Source organism: Equus asinus, chromosome X, assembly GCF_041296235.1.
Source record: "Equus asinus isolate D_3611 breed Donkey chromosome X, EquAss-T2T_v2, whole genome shotgun sequence".
Lineage (NCBI taxonomy): Eukaryota > Metazoa > Chordata > Mammalia > Perissodactyla > Equidae > Equus > Equus asinus.
In genome coordinates, this window is record NC_091820.1 from 56,401,168 (window position 1) to 56,420,054 (window position 18,887).

At 39.0% G+C, this 18,887-nt stretch overlaps 1 long non-coding RNA gene across 1 annotated transcript in view; it reads right to left on the minus strand.

Moving 5' to 3' along the window:
• Positions 1-4,671: 4,671 nt before the first annotated feature.
• The window catches only part of LOC106828883 (uncharacterized), a 79,286-nt gene continuing 65,070 nt past the window's right edge, over positions 4,672-18,887 (minus strand). Inside the window, exon 5 of the long non-coding RNA XR_011499740.1 lies at positions 4,672-18,877. This is a non-coding gene — a long non-coding RNA (uncharacterized lncRNA). The remainder of the gene's footprint in view (positions 18,878-18,887) is intronic.

Here is an 18,887-nt window from a genome sequence, read left to right on the forward strand (position 1 = left end):
TTTATTTATTCATTCATCAGCTGATGGCCATTTGGGTTGTTTCTAAATTTTTTTTTGGCTATTATGAATAATGCTGGTATGAACATTAGTGTACAAGTTTTTCTGTGGACATATGTTTTAAATTCTTTTTTTTTTTTTTAAAGATTTTATTTTTTCCTTTTTCTCCCCAAAGCCCCCCAGTACATAGTTGTATCTTCTTCGTTGTGGGTCCTTCTAGTTGTGGCATGTGGGACGCTGCCTCAGCGTGGCTTGATGAGCAGTGCCATGTCCGCGCCCAGGACTCGAACCAACGAAACACTGGGCCGCCTGCAGCAGAGCGCGCGAACTTAACCACTCGGCCACGGGGCCAGCCCCTGTTTTAAATTCTTTTGAGTACATACCTAGGAGTGGAATTGCTGGGTCATATGGTAACTCTATATGTAACCTTTTGAAGAATTACCAGACTGTTTTCCACAAAGGCTGCACCACTTTACATTCCCACCAGCAGTGTATAAGGGGTTCAATTACTCCACATTCTCACCAACACTTGTTAAATCCATCTTTTTGATCATAACCATCCTAGTAAGTGCGAAGTGGTATCTTATCGTGGTTTTGATTTGCATTTCCTTAATGACTAATGATGATTAGCAACTTCTCATGTGCTTCTTTAGAGAGAATATATTCAAATCTTTTACTCATTTTTAATTGGGTTGTCTTTTTATTGTTGAGTTTTAAGAGCTCTTTATATTCTAGGAAAGCCTGAGAAAAAAGAACAAAGCTGGAGGTATCATAATCCCTGACTTCAATATGTATTACAAAGCCATAGTGCTCAAAACAGCATGGTACTGGTACAAAAAACAGGCAGACAGATCAGTGGAACGGAACTGAAAGCCCAGAAATAAAACCACACATCCACGGACAGCTAATCTTCAACAAAGGTGCCAAGAACATACAATGGAGAAAAGATAGTCTCTTCAATAAATGGTGTTGGGAAAACTGGACAGCCACATGCAAAAGAATGAAGGTAGACCACTATCTCACGCCTTACACAAAAATAAACTCAAAATGGATCAAAGACTTGAAGATACGTCCTGAAACTATAAAACTGGAAGATGATATCGGTAGTACACTCTTTGACAGCGAACTTAAAAGGATCTTTTTGAATACCATGTCTACTCAGACAAGGGAAACAAAAGAAAACATAAACAAGTGGGTGTTCCTCGGACTAAAGAGCTTCTGCAAGGCAAAAGAAACTAGGATCAAAACAAAAAGACAACTCACCAATTGGAAGAAAATATTTGCAAATAATATATCCGACAAGGGGTTAATCTCCATAATATATAAGGAACTCACACAATTGAACTACAAAATAACAAACAGCCTGATCAAAAAATGGACAGAGGATATCATCAGACATTTTTACAAAGAAGATATACAGATGGCCAATAAACACATGAAAAGATGTTCAACATCACTAATCATCAGGGAAATGCAAATCAAAACTACACTAAGATACCACCTTAAACCTATTAAAATGGCTATAATCGGGGCTGGCCCCGTGGCTGAGTGGTTAAGTCCGCGCGCTCCGCAGCAGGCGGCCCAGTGTTTCGTTGGTTCGAATCTTGGGCACGGACATGGCACTGCTCATCAAACCACACTGAGACAGCGTCCCACATGCCACAACTAGAAGGACCCACAACGAAGAATATACAACTATGCACCAGGGGGCTTTGGGGAGAAAAAGGAAAAAATAAAATCTTTAAAAAAAAATGGCTATAATCACTAAGACTAAAAATAACAAATGTTGGAGAGGGTGTGGAGAGAAGGGAACCCTCATACACTGCTGGTGGGAATGCAAACTGGTGCAGCCACTATGGAAAATAGTATGGAGATTCCTCAAAAAACTAAAAATAGAACTACCATATGACTCAGCTATCCCACTACTGGGTATCTACCCAAAGAACTTGAAATCAACAATCCAAAGTAACATATGTACCCCTATGTTCATTGCAGCACTATGCACAATAGCCAAGACATGGAAGCAACCCAAGTCCCCATCAATTGATGATTGGATAAAGAAGATGTGGTATATATATACAATGGAATACTATTCAGCCAGAAAAAAGACAAATTCATCCCATTTGCAATAACTTGGAAGGACCTAGAGGGAATTATGCTAAGCAAAATAAGCCAGACTGAGAAGGACAAACACGAGATGATTTCACTCATATTTGGAATATAAACAAACACAGGGACAAAGAAAACAGTTCAGGGGAAGGGTGTGGGGGATGGGCACAGGGGTTGAAGGGAAGCACTCACATGGTGACAGTCAAGAAATAATTTACAACTGAAATCTCACATTGATGTAAACTATTCTGAACTCAATAATAAAAAAAAGAGTTCTTTATATTCTAGACATTAGACCTTATCAGACATAAGATTTGTTAATATTTTTGTCCATCCCGTGGGCTGTTTTTTCACTAGCTTCATAGTATCTTTTGATGCACAAAAGTTTTTAATTTTGATGAAGTCTAATTTATCTATTTTTTCTTTGATTCCTTCCGCTTTGTGTCATATGTAAGAAATCGTTGCCCAATCCATGCTCACAAAGATTTACACCTATGTTTCCCTCTAAGAGTTTTGTGGTTTTTATCTCTTATATTTAGGTCTTTGATTTATTTCAAGTTAACTTTTGTGCTACAATGTGTGAGGTAGGGGTCTAAATCCATTCTTTTGCATATGGGTATTGTATCCCAATACTATTTATTGAAAAGACTATTCTTTCCCCCACTGAATTGTCTTGGCACCCTTGTCAAAAATCAATTGACCACAAATGTGACGGTTTATTTCTGGACTCTCAATTCTATTCCATTGATATATATGTCTGTCCTTATTCCAGTGCCACACTGTCTTGATTACTGTAGATTTGTAGTAAGTTTTGAAATTGGGAAATGTGAGTCCTCTAACTTTATTCTTCTTTTTTCAAGACTGTTTTGACTATTTTAGGTCTCTTGAACCTCCATATGAAATTTAGGATCAGCTTGCCAATCTCTGCAAAGACAGTTGGAATTTTGATGGTTATTTCCTTAAAACCATAGATCAATTTGGGGAGTATTGCCATCTTAATAATATCACGTCTTTTGATCTGTGAAAATGAGATGTCTTTCCACTTTTTAAGGTCTTCTCTAACTTTTGTCAACAATGTTTTGTAGTTTTCAGAGTGTAAATATTGTACTTCTTTTGATAAATTTTTCCTAAGTATATTATTCTTTTTGATGATGTTATAAATGGAATTGTTTTCTTAATTTCATTTTTGGTTTGTTCATTGCTCCTATAAAAAATATAATTGATATTTGTATATTGATCTTGTACCCTGCAACCTGGCTGAACTCACTTATTAGCTCTAATAGTGTTTTAATGGATTCCTTAAGACTTTGTATACACAAGATCGCGTCATGTGCAAATAGAGATAGTTTTACTTCTTGCTTTCCAATCTGGATGCGTTTTTTTTTTTTTTTTTGAGGAAGATCAGCCCTGAGCTAACATCTGCCAATCCTCCTCTTTTTGCTGAGGAAGACTGGCCCTGAGCTAACATCCGTGCCCATCCTCCTCTGCTTTATATATGGGACGCCTACCACCGCATGGCTTGCCAAGCGGTGCCATGTCTGCACCCAGGATCCGAACCGGTGGACCTCAGGCTGCTGAAGCAGAACTGTGCACTTAACCACTGCGCCACCGGCCGGCTCCTGCATGCCTTTTATTTCTTTTCCTTGCCTAATTGCTCTAGTTCAAACTTCCAGTAAAATGTTGAATAGAAGTGGTGAGAGTAGACATCCTTGTCTTGTTCCTGATCATAGGGGAAAGCATTCAGTTTTTCACCATCAAGTATGATGATTGGGGAAGTTCACTCAACATTAACTTCTTGAGATTCATCCATATTGTTGTGCGTTGTTGTAGATCATTGATTCTCAGCTGTACAGTATTCCTTTGTGGGAATATATCACAATTTATTCCTTCGACCTTGTTGATAGATTTTTGGTTAGTTTCCAGGTTTTAGCTACTACAAATAGTGCTGCTGTGAACATTCTAGTACATATTATTTGCTGAACACATATGTATATTCCTGTTGGGTATAAACCTAGCAGTAGACCTGCTGAGTCATAGAATATGAATATATTCAATTTTTGAAATTTCATGTTCAAAGTTGTCAATCAATTTCAAAGAATATTAATAGTATTGTATAATACACTGAATTTTAAAAGAATCTTGAGTTCACGGTGATACTTTAAAAAGGTAGAGGGATTGGGGCTGGCCTCAGTGCTGTAGTGGTTAAGTCTGCATGCTCCACTTCAGCAGTGCAGGGTTCACAGGTTCACGTCCCTGGCACAGACCTAGCACCACTTGTCAAGCCACACTGTGGCAGCATCCCACATAAAATGGAGGAAGGTTGGCACAGATGTTAGTTCAGCGATAATCTTCCTCAAGCAAAAAGAGGAAGATTGGCAACAGATGTTAGCTCAGGGCCAATCTTCCTCACAAAAAAAAAGGTGGAGGGAAGCTGTTCTTAATAGAAGAAGACCAGCTAATAAATCTACAAGAAATTCTAGAATTAGAAAATCACCATTTGCACTCACCAAAGTAATAACTGATTTAGACAAGGATAATCAATAGATGATGCTTGAGTGTTGGGAAACAGAATATTCACATGATCTCAACATACCACCCCACAGATTACACATTAATTCCAAATGGAAAGGTACCTGTATTAGTTTTGTATTTCTGCCATAACAAATTACTACAAACTTATTGGCTTAAAACAACACAAATTTATTGTTCCATACTTTATATAGGCCAGAAGTCCAATGCTGCATGGCTGGATTCTTTGCTCAGGGTCTCACAGGGATAAAATCAAAGTATCTGCATTCCTTTCTGGATGCTCTGGGAAAGAAGCCACTTCCAAGCTCATTCAAGTTGTTGGCAGAATTTAGTTCCATGCAGTTGTAGGACTGAGGTCTCCGTTTCCTTAACATGTGGTCTTCTCCACCTCCAAGCCACAGTACATCAAATCCTTCTCCTGCTTTGACTCTCTCTGACTTACCCTCTTCTACTTTTAAGGACTCATGTAATTACATTGGGCTCACTGAGATAACCCAAGACAATCTCCCTATTTTAAGGATTGGTAACCTTAATCATATCTGCAAAGTCCTTTTTGTCATGTAATATAACACATTCACGGGGAGAGAAGGTCATGGGGTCCAAAATTCTGCCTACAACAGAACCTTTACAGTGAAGAGATCTGGGGGGAACCACCTTAACCAAATGATCAAACTTAGCATCACAAATAATGGGACAAATTGACATTACGCGCCTCTAGATGTGATGTAATAAGCAGTATGTATCATCCGTGACCCCCTTTTTCTTTTTTGGTGAGGAAGATTGGCCCTGAGCTAACATCTGTTGCCAATCTTCCTCTTTTTTGCTTGAGGAAGATTAACCCTGAGCTAACATCTGTGCCAATCTTCCTCTATTTTGTATGTGGGTCACTGCCACAGCATGACTCACAGGTGGTGTGGGTCTGCACCCAGGATCCAAACCCACAAACCCAGGCCACCAAAGCAGTGTGTGCCAAACTTAACCACTACACCATAGGACCAGCCCCATCCATGACAAATGTTTGCCAAAAATTTTTAACTTGAATCTAGTCATGAGGTAATAATCAGACAAATCCAGCTCATGAGACATTCTACAAGACAAAAGACAACTAGGTAGAACTCTGCAAATGTCTTGAAAGACAAAAGAAAGAAAAGGTAGGGGGACAATTTTAGATTAAAGGAGGCTAAAGAGACATAACATTATAAAGTGCATATTTCTCAGTTGGAACTTTGATTGAAACTTTTTTAAAAAGTAGCTAAAAAGGACGTTATTGGGACTATTGGGGAAATTTGAATGTGGACTGTGTGTCAGGTGATGATATTGTATCAATATTAATTTCTTGTGTATGATAATGGTATTGAGGTTAGGTAAGAGAATGTCCTTGTTCTTAGGAGATACATGCTGAGTATCTAGGGATGAAGAATCATGAACCCACAAATGGTTCAGCAAAAATAATGTACATATGTGTGTTGCACATGCATGCACATGAGAGTGTGTGTAGAGGGAGAGAGAGAGAAAGCAAATGTGGTAAATGCTGACAATTGGTGAATCTAGGTGAAAAGTAGATGGGTATTAATTACACTACTCAAATTATCCATAGGTTTGAATTTTTTAAAAATTAAAAGTTTAAAAATGATCACCCTTTTATAGATGATATCACTTTTTCTACTTAACTCTGTAATCCATGTGGAACTTACTTAGGTGTATGAAATGTGATATATATATATTATATATATAAATAATTTGAATAAATAATAATTTAAATATAAATAAATATAATTATAAATATTTTGGATTTTTGTCAAAATACAAATCAGCCTAATACAATTCATTAGTCATTCTTTTCTTGACTGTTTGATGATACCTACTTTATCATATAGTAAATTCTTAAATATACTAGCATATAGTTCTGGATTTTCTATTTTTCCATTGATCTATGTCTACTTTTATGACAGCACACTAAATTTAATTTTTAATTTAAAAATTACAAAAGCAAAACATGTTCATGAGAGAGAGAAGGAAAGAAAGAGAAAGAAAGTAAAAATCCACTCCCACTCAGTGCGATATCCCCACTGTTAACAGTTTCTTTTGCTTTCTTCCAGATTCCGTGCCTATACAAGAAAATATATGCATAACATAAACACATACATCCTTGTAAAAATACAAATATGATCCTACTATACATATTCTTTGGCTCTTTACCTTTTTTCCTTAAATATATATTTTGGACTGCTTTCCAGATCAGTACTCGTGGATGCCCCTCACTCTTGTAAATGGCTGTCTAGTGTTCCACAGAATGGATGGCTCATAATTCATTTAACCAGTTCCCTATTTGTGCACATTTATGTGGTTTCTAGTTTCTTTTCCCAGCACAACATTTTAAATAATAGGTGCTTTACCGTATTTTAACATTTGTTAAGGCAAGACTTGCTCCTTTTACAAAGTACTCCAAGCAGTTTATTTTTCAAAATGAAATAGTCATTTTACAATCATTTCTGCTAGAATGCTTGTTTTGAAAATGAGAATTTGTTTCAAAGTGATTGATATATCAGGCAACAATTTGAGCAGAATGTGAACTTCACCTTTGGTTATGTGCCATTTCATCTGTGGGAAAAGGTAAATGAACGCAGAAAACTGCACCCAGATAAACCAAGTTGGGCAGGACCACACGTAATAAACACATGCATACACTGCAGACATCTACCAGCTACATCAGTTCACCACGTGTTATGACTCACACCCATCCACATCTGGTGTTACGACTTTCCCTCAAACTTCAGATAGCTCTCTTCCCACCACTTCACAATAATTCACAAGCTAAAACCATTCCATGCCCACTTCCACAAGCAAATTTTAGGTCTTTTTCCAGGTAAAGAGCCTTATTTATTGTGGTATTCATTATCATTTAACGTGTAAAACTGTGATACCATTTTATTAACTTCCTAACTTTTTGTGTCACTGACAAAGATTTTTAGTGTTGTGCCTCTAACCCCATCTTACCCATAAGCCATGTGGCTTTTATTGCACAATTTTGCATAGCTGGTTGATTTTTAGAAATGCATATGTTGCTTACAGCAGAACTGACTGTATTGAGTTTCAAGAAAAATTTTGTTGAGGTTCTAAATGGAATCACAATAAATTCATAAATTCATTTTAAGAGAACTAATATTCTTGTATATAGTTTTTCTACCGAGAAACAAAAGATGTCTCTTTATTAAAGTCATTTTATATTTCTCAGTTAAGTTTTATAGTTTTTCTTAGGTCATACATATCTCTCATTGAGTTCATTTAAAAATATTATGTATATATTTCTTACAATCATGCATAGGATCTCTTTTACTATATTTTCTAACTGGTTACTTATAGTGTACAAGATTGCTACTGGGGCCTGCCCGTGGCGGAGTGATTCAGTTGGCGCGCTCCGCTTCTGCAGCCCGGGTTTCGCCCGTTTGGATCCTGGGTGCCGACATGGGACCGCTCATTAGGCCATGTTGAGGCGGCGTCCCACATGCCACAACTAGAAGGACCCACAACTGAAAACATACAACTATGTACTGGGGAGATTTGGGGAGAAAAAAAAGCAGGAAAAAAAGAAAGAAGAAGATTGGCAACAGTTGTTAGCTCAGGTGCCAATTTAAAAAAAAAAAGATTGCTACTGATTTTGGTATATTTCTCTTATCTGGGGAATACTGAGGCATACAACCACATCATCTGCAAGTAATATTTTTGTTTCTTCTTTTCAAATATTGAGTCCTCTTACTTCTGTTTCAAATCTTATTGCACTAGCCAGAACACCCAAGACAATATTAAATAATAACGGCAATAACAGGCATCCTTATTTTATTTTCAATTTAAAAGGGAGTAAGTATGGTGACTGTTGGTTTCGGATCCTCCTTATCACATTAAGAAAATGTCCTTTTATTTCTATTTTTTAAAATTCTTTTCTTAGGAATAGATGTTTACAACATTGTTTCACATAAGATGTTTTCTTTCATTTTTATTTCTCTCATTTGTTTGGCATTATGTTAGGCACAACTGAACATTTCAAACCTCTAGGCTTTTGCCCATGCTGTGTCTCTCATCCGAAATGCCCCTCCCTTCTTAGCTTAAAAATGTCTACTCATGTTTCAAGACTGTATTACACAGGCCTATGTTTTTTATTACAAGTGACAGAAATCCAACTCAAACTAGTATCAGCCAAAAAAAAAAAGGGACTATATTGGCTAATATAATTGGGAAGTGCAGCGAAAGATCTCCCTTTAGGAGCAGGGTTCAAACAAGGTTCTCAGGGCCTCCTCTCTCTCTTCCCTGTTTCTCTCTGCTTATCTCCTTCCACAAGTTCTCTCCATGCAGCAGCTTGTGATACGTGTATATACACGGTATATCCTCACAACTTGTGATCCAAGAAAGACTCTCAAGACCCCAGTGTCTTTGTCCATATATCAATCTCATATGATGACTCTGGCTGGCCCTTCCTGAGACCTGTACCCACCCCAGGGTTATAGGGTACCATGAGTGGTCAAGCCTGGGTCATGTGCCCACCTCTGCACTCAGGGGTAGAGTGGAACTCTTATGCACAGTCCTAAGAGAACTGTATGTGACAGAGGGGGCAGGTCTCCACAGGTCAGAGCAGGCAGATAGATGTCTGCTGTTACAGAGTGAACCTCTTTTCTCTTTCTGCCTTCTCACTACTCCTATCTAGGAAGAAAATTGACTAACCTAACTAATGACTTTGAGAGAAGGTACCGGGTATGTGTGGCTCAGCTCTTCCTGGATTCCCACTTTTGAAGCCATCCTGCCTGCAGAGAGGATGCATTCTGATTTGTCCTCTGTGAGGGTGGCCTAGGTTGCCCAACTAGGTGAGTAAGTCTCTCATTGAGGGCAGAGTGTTTAAAAGGCCCACTTGGTCACAGATCTAAAGCCATGTCTACCCAACAGTTTCATCAGTAAGAATGCTAACATTTTGATCTCCATTTATTTTTCTCCTGTGCCTTATTTCTCAATTGGTTAGAAACTATGAAGGGGAAAAGGAGGGCATTATGTATTGACTCCTTAAAACCTTAATGTCTACTACAAAGTCCCATCTCAAATATCACTTTGGTGAAGCCATTCCTCCTGTTCCTCAGGTAGTGTTAATCTCTTGTTCTTCTGTTTAAATATCTTTTTTTTTTTTTTTGAGGAAGATTAGCCCTCAGCTAACTACTGCCAATCCTCCTGTTTTTGCTGAGGAAGACTGGCCCTGAGCTAACATCCATGCCCATCCTCCTCTACTTTATACGTGGGACACCTACCACAGCATGGTGCGCCAAGCGGTGCCACGTCTACACCCGGGATCTGAACCAGCGAACCCCGGGCCGCCGAGAAGTGGAACGTGCAAACTTAACCACTGCGCCACAGGGCCGGCCCCTTGTTTATATATCTAACACAGCCCCTCTTATATAAAAGAATAATTGTGTCCATATTTTTTGTTTCCTTGACTAGCCAGGCCTTCCCAAATGTAGAGATCATTTTATTCCTCTTCTAACCCCAGCATCTGATATCTTGCTAAGTTGCTGGTCTTTATGAGGAAAAAAAAGGATATTTCCTTTTAATTACCTTTGATATAAAAGCTTCTCAAAAAGTTTTTAGAAGTTCAGTTAGATTCTATCCACTAGTTTCTCATCTATATGTCTACTTATTAGCCTTTTAATAAACTCTTAATATTAGGAATGCTAACCCTCTAATGAAAACCATGTTGCCCTTCATCTAGATTATATCTCCTCAAAGATTTTGCAAGTTTGCCTCATGGAGGGGAGCCAGTATGATCCAAGGACCTTTGAAAACTAGATAAGAGAAAACGCACCCAAGGGTGGGTGGTAGAGTTGGAGGAACCAGCTTCCTCTAAGAAAGAGTAGAAGTACACAAGTTTCAGAGCTGAAAGCTGTGTGGGAAGAAAGAGCCCCTAAAAAGACAGCAATAAGAGGCACAAATATACTAATGTGTAAGAAATGGAGGTGATTATAAAGGTATCTGGAAACAGTCACTTGGTAGCTGTGTGCTCATATAGAGAGACAATGTCATAGTAGGGTGAACCTCGCAGACCATAGCAACACAAGATTCCTGCTTTACGTCTCTTACATTCCAGTCCCACGGGAAGAGGAAAACAGCAGTCTAAAGTGCGTGATACGGGTGCTTTAGACATCTTCTCAGGATGGGAACTTACAGTTGGACATCAAAGGAGGGGCCAGATAGGTTCTAAAAGGGCTTCATTGTGGGATAGTGAATGGTGGTGTTATCACAGTCTAGAATCTAATCCCCAGGTTTTCAGGTTAAAAAACAAGTCATTTTCTTTTCAATCGAGGTATAATTGACATAATATTACATTAGTTTCAGGTGTACAATATAATGATTTGATATTTGTATATATATATTTTTTTTTCATTCTTCTCTCCAAAGCCCCCCAGTACATAGTTGTATATTCTAGTTGTAGGTCCTTGTGGTTGTGCTATGTGGGATGCTGCCCCAGCATGGCCTGACGAGCGGTGCCATGTCCGTGCACAGGATCCAAACCAGTGAAACCCAGGCCCCTTGATATTTGTATATATTGCAAAATGATCACCAAAATAAGTCCAGTTAACATCCATCACCATACATTGTTACAAAATTTATTTTCTTCTCATGACGATTTTCAAGATCCACTCTCCTAGCTACTTTCAAATATGCAAAATAGTATTATTAACTATAGTCACTATGCTGTACATTACAATCTTCATGACTCATTTTATAACTGTAAATTTGTACCTTTTAGCCCCCTTTACACATAAAAACAAGTCATTTTTAATCATTTTACTCAAAGGAGATCTAATCAACATAATCAACCTCACTAGTGCTTAACTTATAACAAAATACCACTTATAATTTAACAATTAACATCAATTATTCTGCCATATTTATCTCTCCTTATCTTCTCTTTTTTTAAAGTATGGTATTTCTTTATTTTTTAGGTATGCTTTTTTTTGTTTTTGGTGAGGAAAGTTGGCAATGAGCTAACATCTGTTGCCAATCTTCCTCTTTTTTCCTCCCCAAACCGTCCACCACCACCCTAGCTGTAGGTTCTCCTAGTTCCTTTGTGTGGGACGCCACCTCAGCAGGGCTTGATGAGCAGTGCTAAGTCGGTGCCCAGGATCAAACTGGCAAACCCTGGGCCGTGGAAGCAGAGCATGGGAACTTAACCACTCAGCCACGGGGCCAGCCCCTCTCCTTGCCTTCTGATCTTAAAGGTAAGTTGATTTTTGTTGTTAGTGCCGTCCAGTCGATTCCGACTCCTGGCGAGCCTGTGTACAGCAGAGCAGAAGCCTGCCGGTCTTTTTGCGCCATGCTCTCACCCTCCGGCGCTATATCAGACAATGCTCTGCTACTATTCACAGGGTTTTCATGGACAATATATTCGGATGTGAGTGCCAGGCCCTTCTTCCTAGTCTGTCTAGTCTGGAAGTTCTGCTGAAACCTGTCCACCATGGGTGACCCTCCTGGTATCTGAAAAGCTGGCGGCATTGCTTTCAACATCACAGCAACATGAAGCCACCACAGTATCACAACCAACAGACAAATTGAGTTAGTCACAGAATTAGGGGAAAAAGGAGAAAATTTTTAAAATGTAACTCTTATTGCATTTTTCTCATTATAGAATACATGTTCATTGTAGAAAATTTAGAAAATATAGAAATGCATAAAGAAGAAAAAGTCTTAAAATTATTCATAACTCCCAAACTCTAAGAAACCATTGCTAAGATTTTTGAGTATTGCCTTCCAGGGTTTTTCTGTATGTGTTTACGCAATTAGGGTCACACTAAATATTATATCCTATTTTTACTCATATTGTAAAAATCTTCCCTTGTATGAACTGAACTGTGTTCCTCCCAAATTCATGTGTTGAAGCCCTAACCCCCAGCACCTCAGAATGTGACTGTATTTGGAGACAGGGCCTTTAAAGAGGCGAGGAAGTTAACATAAGGCCATTGTGGTGTGCCTTATTCCAATCTGACTGGGGTCCTTATAAGAAAAAATTTGGACCCACAGAGACACCAGGGATGGCGCACATGAAAAAAGATCATGTGAGAACACAGCGAGAAAGCAGCCATCTGCAAGCTGAGGAGAGAGGCCTCAGAAGAAATCAAACTTGCCAACACTTGATTTTAGACTTTTAGCCTCCAGAACTGTGAGAAAATAAATTTCTATTGTTCAAGCTGCCCAGTCTGTGGTATTTTGTTATGGCAGCCTGAGCAAACTATTAGACTTGCCATTCAACATTCTTCAACATCTACCGTAATATCCTCTTAAAGTATCCTAAAATAACTATTATGGTAATTTTATGTTGTTCTCAAATTTTCACTATTATAAACAATGTTTCAACAAATAGTAAATCGAATATTCTTACATATAGTTTTCAGAAATAAGAATAATTAGATTAATTCCTCCGTCTACTCTCAAGGTCAAGCCTAGCGATGCACTCGCAAATTCTCACTTTCGGTTCCATTATTTCTATTCCTCTCATGGAACATCAACTTTCTGGTAACCTCAAACAGATTATAATATGATTAAGTGAATTCGCTTTCTTTCCATTGGTTCCATTCCAGATGTGAGGATCAGCCTTGGTCTCCCCCATTAGATCTGAGAATTACTCTGGGCTCCTCCTTAGATTAGGAAAAATATTCAGGTTTCCTGGATAAAAACTTGGGAAATGTCCTTGCCTAATATGTAATACACTATGCTCAGAGGGTGACGTTTCTTGATTTTGTTCTCAACTCTTGAGGGTTCACTACCATAAAGTAGGAAATAAACACAGGTATAGATTTGAGGAAGAGGAGGAGTTGGCAACAATTCCCTACCCTGTGAAGTGTATTTAGCCTTTCCCACTTGTGACTCAGGTACTCAGGCTCCATTCGTTTCTGCGATGAGAGGTCTTTGTGATATTGTGATTTATAATAAGAAATATCTATTTGGTCTTCACCCTGTTTCTGGCACAGAGCTCCAAAAACCCTTGGAATTTCCTAAGTGAAGGAGCAATCAAGGTGCCTTTTGTTATGTTAATGAGGGCTTTTTGACTGCACCTAGGGTTTCGGGCTGGTTGCCAGGAGAACCAACCACATGATTAGAGGGTTGGAACTTTCAGTCCCATCCCCCCAACCTCCGAGGAGGGGAAGGGACTGGAGGGCGAATCAATCACCAATGGCCAAAGATTTAATCCATCCTGCCTATGTAATGAAGCCTCCAAAAAACCCCAAAAGGACAGGGGTTGGGAGAGCTTCCGGGTTGATGAACATGTGGAGATGCTGGGAGAGTGGGCCCTCTGAGGGCATGGAAGCTCCACGCCCTTCCCCTGTACTTTGCCCTACGCATGTCTTCCATCTGGTTGTCCTGTTACATCCTTTTATAATAAACTGGTAATCTAGTAAGTAAAATGTTTTTCTGAGTTCTGTGAGCCACTCTATCAAATTAATTGAACCCAAGGTGGGGGTCGTTGGAATCTCCAATCTATAGCTGGTAGATCAGAAGCATAGGTGACAACCTGGATTTGGAATTGGTGTCTGAAGTGGTTGGAGGGGGGCAGCCTTGTAGGACTGAGCCTCTAGGATCTGATGCTATCTCCAGGTAGATACTGTCAGATTTGTGTTGAATTGTAGGATAACCAGCCGGTGTCCGAGAATTTCTTGGTGGTGTGGGGGAAAACACATTGTAATTGGGTGCAGAATCATAGTCTTGAAGTATGTGTGCCTGTCAAGCACAGCGAGGTCAGGGAAGGGGCCACCATAAACTGTGATGGGGTTCGGGGCAGGCCGCCCCAAGATGTGCCACTCTGGTATGCAGATTATTTCGAGCTGAAGACAATAAAGGCTCAGAAGACTCAGGAAGAACATTCGACCTTCCCCCTAAACTGCCTAAAAGAATTTAACAGAGAAGGCCTGTCCCAGGAAGGAGCTTATACCATATGATAGCTATAGTGTAATGTAAAATAGGCGTGACAGAAAGACACCAACAAACCCATTTTTTGGCCCAGCAAAACCTGTTTAACAAACATTTGCATTTCTATCTCCATGTAAATTGCCTTCCTCCTCTCTGAAATCCCAAATCACTACCCCCAACATCCTCCTTATCTGTAGCCTAAGACATTTAAACAGGCAGCCTCAGCCAGGAGGCTGAATTACTCAGTCTTTCCTGAGTTTCTCCCACGTATACATGTTATTAAACTTTGATTTTCATCTGCTAACCTGCCTTTTTAATTATTTGACCGGCCATAAGAAGCTTAAGGTAAAGGGCGGGGTGAGGGGATGGGAATTCTCCCACTTCCCCAACAGCTGCAATGGGCACAGGGAGGCCTATGTTCACAACTCTACCCCTAAGTGAGAAAATATAGGCAGAACTCACCTTAGAGGGGGCTTGGATTTTTCATGGAGACCGCAAGTTATATTTTCCTTAGACATATTCTGCTTAAGTCCTCTGAAACATTTTCTGTTATTGATCACATCTTCTTTCACTTTATTCATACAACAAAAAGAATTATTGAGCTTCTATTATATGTCAGGCATTGCTCTAAGATGTGAAACGTCAAGGTCCCTGTCTTCAAGTAGTTCACTCTCTAGTGAGGAAGATGAGCATGTAAGCAGATAATTACAATATGCTGTAATAAGTGCTATTAGATCTCAAAAGAAAGAACCACTCACAGTGTATTAGGGGAAAAGGGTAGGAAAAAGCCATCCGGGAAGAACTTGCAGAAGAGAAGATGAAACCTGTCAAATAATCTACATGCTGGGACACTGATTCCAAATCAAGAAGGTGGGATTTAATGGTAATAAATATTTAAAAAGTCATGTATTCAGTTTAAAAACCTGAACTCAAAAGAAGATGAAGTGAACTGACCTAAAATTATATAAAGAAAACCTGGAAGTATTCATTAATAACAAGCTCTAAATGAGTCAACAATGTAAGTGTATTAGTTTTCTATTGCTGTGTAACAAATTACCACAAATTTAGCAGCTTAAAACAATGCCATTTATTATCTCATAGTTTCTCTGGGTCAGGAGTCCCAGGACAGATTAGCTAGGTCCTCTGCTTGGGATCCCACCAGCTGAAATAAAGGTATAGGTAAGGGCTGGGGTCTCATCTGGAGCTCAGGATGCTCTTCCAAGCTCACAGGTTGCCGGCAGAATTCAGTTTCTTGTGGTTGTAGGGTTGAGACTCACAGATCCTAGAGGCCACCGGTAGTTCCCTGCCACATGGCCCTCTCCCTAGGCAGTTTATTGCATAGCCATTTGCTCCTTCAAGACTAGCAGGAGGGTTTCTCTCATTCCAGTTTGCTGAGATAGAGTCTTATATAACCTAATATAATCATGAGAGTGATATACCATCACCTTTGCCATATTCTGTGGATTAGAAGCAAGTTACAGAGGAGGAGATTATACCGTGTGTGACAAATTGGGGGTCATTTTAGGGTTTATCCACCATAGTAAGGTAGGTACCAAATATGATAAGAGAAGTAGAGTATCCATATTGTTCGTTCAAACATTTACAGACAACCTATAATGGGTAAGGAACTGTTAGGCACTGGAGATACAGAAATGAAGAAAACATTCCTATCCTTGAGGACAAATAAGTAACTATCTAGAAATAAATAAGTTGGATTCATAGATACATCTTACACCAAAATACACCAAAATAAATTCCATATGGATAAAAAAAATTAATATAAAAATGAAACCATAACTAACCATAATGCTACGAGGAGGAATGGTGGAAATTTTTTTCTTTTTAACTTAAAGCAGAGAGGGGAGATGCCCTTTAAGTATGACGCAAACCTATAAGTCATATAAGAAAAGATTGAGGGGCCGGCCCAGTGGCGCAGCAGTTAAGTGCGCACGTTCCACTTTGGTGGCTTGGGGTTTGCCGGTTCAAATCCTGGGTGCAGACATGGCACTGCTTGACAAGCCATGCTGTGGCAGGCATCCCACATATAAAGTAAAGGAAGATGAGCACAGATGTTAGCTCAGGGCCGGCCTTCCTCAGCAAAGAAAGGAGGATTGGCGGCAGATGTTAGCTCAGGGCTAATCTTCCTCAAAAAAAGAAAAGAAAAGAAAAGAAAAGATTGATAAGGGGGCCAGCCTGGTGGCGTAGCAGTTAAGTTCGTGCCCTCCACTTTGGTGGCCCAGGGCTCACTGGTTTGGATCCTGGGCACGGACCTAGGCACCACTTATCAAGCCATGCTGTGGCAGGCGCCCCACATATAAAGTAGAGGAAGATGGGTACAGATGTTAGCTCAGGGCCAATCTTCCTCAGTAAAAAAAGAGGAGGATTGGTGGTGGATGTTAGCTCAGGGCTAATCTTCCTCAAAAAAAAAAAAAGAAAGAAAAGATTGATAAATTTGACTACATAAAAATAAAAGGAATTCTAAGTGACAAAACCCAAAGCAACAAAATAAAACAACACAGGGGCAGGTCTCCAGCATTTCTCAACCACCCCTACCTCTAGTGGCAGAAGCTAAATTCCTGGTGATTGAGGCCAAGAGACAGAGGGCTCCCTTTCTCCACCCAGGCCCCAATCATAGAAAGGAGCATTTACCCACATACAGCAGGTCAAAAATACTGCAGCCCTGAAGGCCCTTGACCAGTTAGCTTGTAGGGCAGAGCTCCCAAACTGGCAAGCCAAGAAGACCAGAGGCTACCAGCCTGTTCCAGTGCCCTGCTCATAAAACAGGGGCATCACTCAAACAGGTCACAGTCCCCACCCCAATCTCCAGAGTAGAAGCTGAGAGATTTAGCATGGGAGGAGAGGCAGTCCTTAAGAACTATAAAAAATCCACGGACAACATCATACTTATTGGTGAAAAACTGAATGCCTTCCCCCTATAACTAGGAACAAGTCAAGGATGTCTATACTCACCACTTCTTTTCAACATTAGAAGTTAGAGTTAGAACAATTAGGCAAGGAAAAGAAATATGATACATCCAAATTAGAAAGGAAGATGTAAACAATCTCTTTTTGCAGATGATATGATTTGCACATAGAAAATCCCAAGAAATCCACTAAAAACCAATAGAACTAATAAGTGAGTTCAGCCAGGTTGGAGGATAAAAAATCAATATACAAAAATCAATTGTATTTCTATACGGGAGCAATAAACAAACTGAAAATGAAATAAAAAAGCAATTTCACTTATAACAGCATCAAAAAGAATAAAATACTTAGGAGTAAGTTTATCAAAAGTACAAAACTTACACTCTGAAAACTACAAAATATTATTGAAAGAAATTAAAGAAGATCTAAAAACTGGAAAGATATCCCATGTTTATGAGTTAGAAGGCTTGACACTGTTAAGATGGCAACACTCCCCAAACTGATCTATGGATATAAGGTAATACCCACCAAAATTCCAGCTGTCTTCTTTGTAGAAATTGACAAGCTGATTCTAAAATTCATATAGAAATTCAAAGGACCCAGAATAGTCAAAAAATTCTTGAAAAAGAGGAAGAAAGTTAGAGGACTCACACTTCCCAATTTCAAAACTTATTATAAAGTTACAGTAATCAAGACAGTGTGGCACTGGAATAAGGACAGATATATATATATCAATGGAATAGAATTGAGAGTCCAGAAATAAATGTTCACATTTATGGTCAATTGATTTTTGACAAGGGTGCCAAGATAATTCAATGGGAGACAGAATAATCTTTTCAACAAACTGCTGAGACAACTAGATATTCACACGTAAAGGAATGACTTTGGACTCTTAACTCACACTGTGTACAAAAATTAACTTGAAATGGACCAAAGACCTAAATGTAAGAGCTAAAAATATAAAACTCTCACAAGAAAACATAGGTGTAAATCTTCATGACTTTGGATTTGGTAATGGACTCTTAGATATGACACCAAAAGTATGAGCAACAGAATTAAGAATAGATAAATCAAACTTCATCAAAATTAAAAACTTTTGTTCTTCAAATGACACCATCAAGAAAGTGAAAGGACAACCCAAAGAATAGGAGAAAATATTTGTGAATCATTTATCTGATAAAAGAACTGTATCTAGAATATATAAAGAACTCTTACAATCCAATAATAAAAAGATAAACACTTAACATTCACTAGGATGACTATCATTAAACAAAACAAAACCGAAAAATAGCAAATGTTGGCAAGAAGATGGAGAAGCTGGAACCCTTGTGCATTGCTGGTGGGAATGTAAAATGGTGCAGCTGCTGCATGGTAATTCCTAAAAAAAT